Source organism: Coregonus lavaretus, assembly GCF_964263955.1.
Source record: "Coregonus lavaretus genome assembly, contig: HAP1_SCAFFOLD_2093, whole genome shotgun sequence".
In the NCBI taxonomy this organism is placed as follows: Eukaryota; Metazoa; Chordata; class Actinopteri; order Salmoniformes; family Salmonidae; genus Coregonus; species Coregonus lavaretus.
In genome coordinates, this window is record NW_028157116.1 from 38,264 (window position 1) to 42,452 (window position 4,189).

Consider the following 4,189-nt stretch of genomic DNA (forward strand, 5'->3'; position numbering starts at 1 on the left):
CTCAGTCCCTGAAGGACACATGCTGTCCACATCTCACCCTATCTATTCATCACTAGACTTTATTCAACCCCTCTAAAATGTTCATTTTTACTGCCACTAGGAAATATATGAAAACTGAACACACTCGATGAATAATGTGCAAATAGCTACTGGGTCAATATGCTATGTGCCAACTTCAAAATCCCAAGTTACCTTCCTTGTAAGTATTACATATTTCTAAGATTATACTTTATATAGTTTAGCCACTGTCACCAGTCTGACTCTCTCTCTCTCTCTCTCTCTCTCTCTCTCTCTCTCTCTCTCTCTCTCTCTCTCTCTCTCACACACACACACACACACACACACAATGTCTCCTTGTTTCTCACAGGGAATCTTTGATCAGATTGTACTTTGGCCAGCTCCCATTGGAGAGTGTGTATTTTCCATAGGGGTGCCATTGTACAAGGCAAGGGACACAAGCTGAGTACACACACACACACACACACACACACACACACACACACACACACACACACACACACACACACACACACACACACACACACACACACACACACACACACACATGGTCCGGTGCTGCAAAGAAGCACCTAGAAAAACTGTAGCTGGCCCAGAACAGAGCGGCACATTTTGCTCTTCGCTGTTAGCAGAGGGCTAATATCAATACTATACATGCCAGTCTCTCTCGGCTAAAAGTTGACTGCATCACTTCATGTTTTATAATAAACATTAATGTGTTGAAAATTCCAAATTGTTTGCATAGTCAACTTACACACACAGCACTGACACACACACTTACCCCACCAGACATTTATTTTCACGGTCCCCAAATCTAGAACGAACCACCAGACATGCCACCAGGGTTCTTTTCACAGTCCCCAAATTCAGAACAAATTCAAGGAAACGTACAGTATTATATAGAGTCATGATTGCATGGAACTCCCTTCCATCTCAGATTGCTCAAGTGAACAGCAAACCTGGCTTTAAAAAACGGATAAAGCAACACCTCACGGCCTCTCGCCTATTTTACCTAAATATTTTGTTTGTATGTACTGTTATGTATGTACCAGTGGAGGCTGCTGAGGGGAGGACGGTTCATAATAATGGCTGGAATGGAGCGAAAGGAATGGCAATAAACACATGGAAACCATGTGTTTCATGTTGTTGATATCTTTCCACCGATTCCGATCCAGCCATTACCACGTGCCCATCCTCCCCAGTTAAGGTGCCTCCAGCCTCCTGTGGTATGTACTGATATGTATGTGTAACTGATAGCCTAGATGCTACTGAACGTAAATGTAATATTTTCAAATGTAAATGATAAATGTAGACCTAGAATGTTAATGTTCTGTATTATGCCATGTTTCGGGTGGACCCCAGGAAGAGTAGCTGCATCTATCGCAACAGCTAATGGGGATCTTAATAAAATACAAAAATACCAAATACACACACAAAAATGCACAATACACAACCGGCACCCAAACAAGTTCTGATGCACACCCAAATGTTCCCTAGAGATAGTTTCGCTGATCTGTTATCATGGATGAGTGCTAGATGTCATGAAGATAGATGGAGGGAAAAACGTGGTGTGATGAGCACTTTCTTGATTTATATGTGTATTCTGTGTGTCAAACAAACAATGAAGTTACAGTCAATTGAAGAGGACCTGTGTGTGTGTGTGTGTTTGTGAGTGAGTGTGTTTCCTTCACAGAGAACTGAATGTCTCTCTTTATGATGTTGAAGTGTACTACACATGATAGCTGGGTGCTTTTTGTAGACAGGCATTTCTCCGGCCACCACCCATGGGAGCCACGAGGACCCCACACACTGGTGGCCTGTTGTCCATCCACCTGTGTGACCTCCACCGGGATGACCCAGTCCCAGCTGAGAGCATGCCCAGCAGGGGTCCTCCAGACTGGGATCCCACCTGGTGTCTGCCCCACTCCTGGTCCAGCCACACTGTTAGCTCAACTGGTGCCTCCTGGACAGCTGAGCCCACTCCAACACTCAGGATTTAGAGTGGACATAGACAAACAAAATAAGCAAGTAAACAGCAAACACGCTTAAAAGAGTGATTTCCCAGCCGTCCTAAAACAATTCATGAAGGGTGTACAATGCAACAGATATCTCACAAGTGCATCTCCAGCAACTTCCTGAAAATGCTTTGTGAAGTTCCTCTTACGTGAAATAACTTCCCCCTAAGTAAAGTTTCCCTGATGGCACTGAGAGGAACTAATCCTTTTTCGTCTTTTCAGCCGGAGCAGTAGAGGTAGGGTTATAATAAGCCTTGGCCAGTATTCACTGCTCTATCATCACATTCCACTTTACTATGTTGAAGTGCCATGACAGCAGCAGGGTGAGGCTCACTCATGTCATGTGACTGGGGAGTGTGAACACTGTCTGGGTGTCACTGGGCCTCCACCAACACACTGCTAATGAAAGACAATGAAGGACCACTTCATCATCTTTCTCTTACACACTCGCACGCATTCACACACACACACAAACACATATTAACCGTTCACACACACATCTCCAACAAACACTCAAACACAAGGAGACGATGGAGACACGCACAGGCAGCTTCACAAAGACGGCAGCACCTGCACTGTGTTTAAATACCAACAGCTGTGGCCTACAGGAGCAAGAGCTGAGCCTCTTTTGTTCCCACTGTTTGCTGCCAATCCCACGCACACACACACACACAGACTCATGCACACCTCCCCCCTCCTGGTCCTATATTTCCCCACACGCCAGACAAGCCATACATGTTTAGTCTGTCTGCCAGTTTGTTTGCCCACTGACTTCTCTTTTTGTTGCCCTGTCTTGGCTTTTGTTTGATGTTGATTGCTGACTGTAGCACTTGACAATTGCAGCTGGGACAGGAGGGTAAATGAAAACAGATCAGATCAGGTGACCGAATGTGGGAAAGGACTGGTTTGAGTGATGGGAATTCAACTTAGCACAACACAAACAATGAGTCTGAGTATACAGTATGTGAGTTTTTCCAGTGGAGTTCGTCCACAAAGGACACCTTGTGCCTGTAGAACAAGATCTTAGATAATAGACGCAATGAGGTTGGAAACCCTGTGATTCACTTAGTTTGGTCTCACTAACACTATGTTTTCAACCTCAAAGTTACTAATGAGACTCAAAGCAGAAAGGCTTGAGGTGATCCTTGGGTCCACCAAACATATTTACTTGGTATCTCCCACACCAACCCCCTCAAACCACCTTAGATACACACACACACACACACACACACACACACACACACACACACACACACACACACACACACACACACACACACACACACACACACACACACACACACACACACACACACACACACACAGAGAGAGTTGGCCAGACAGTCCTACAGCCCTTTTCATTCCCCCTGGGCCGGTGCTGATTCCTTTTCCTTGGAGCTGAGAGCTGAGCTCCAGTAAAGTACCTCTGGCAGTACGGCCTGTCCTCTCAGTGCTGCAGATGGCTCCCACTCAGCCCAGAGCACACGGGTGGGGGTCAGGGTGTGAGTGTGTGCGTGTGTGTGTGTGAGGAGGGGGGAGTGCTTCTCTGGATCAGCAGCTTTTCCTCTATCAGGCCTAGCAGGGCAGGCAGACTAGTGGCAGAATATGATTTTAAATGGAAAGTAATCATGTGATGTCTCTCTAATCCAAGCAGGCTTGTGTTGCACCAGTTGTTTGGAGTTCAAACCCACATTGAGTTTGTGTTAAATGTCTGACACTACAGTCTGTGTTCCTTCATGATAGAGAGAGAGAGAGAGAGAGAGAGAGAGAGAGAGAGAGAGAGAGAGAGAGAGAGAGAGAGAGAGAGAGAGAGAGGAGAGAGAGAGAGAGAGAGAGAGAGAGAGAGAGAGAGAGAGAGAGAGAGAGAGAGAGAGGCGAGAGAGAGAGATATAGCGAGAGAGAGAGACATAGCGAGAGGAGGCCATTCTGACTCTTTTGGTCAACCAAAGAAAAATAAGGTCATCAGCATTGATTGGTGGGGACGTTAAGAGATGGAAGTTGCTCCTAGTATTTACAGAATTAACCCATGAGCGGTTCCTGAAGGAGACGGCAGTGGTGTGTGATGTGTGTGTGTTTGGAGGAGGGTGCAGTAATGAAATACTGCCCCGCACATAGCAGGGTTCAACCTCCGCCCAGGAAACTGTTGCTTTTGGAGG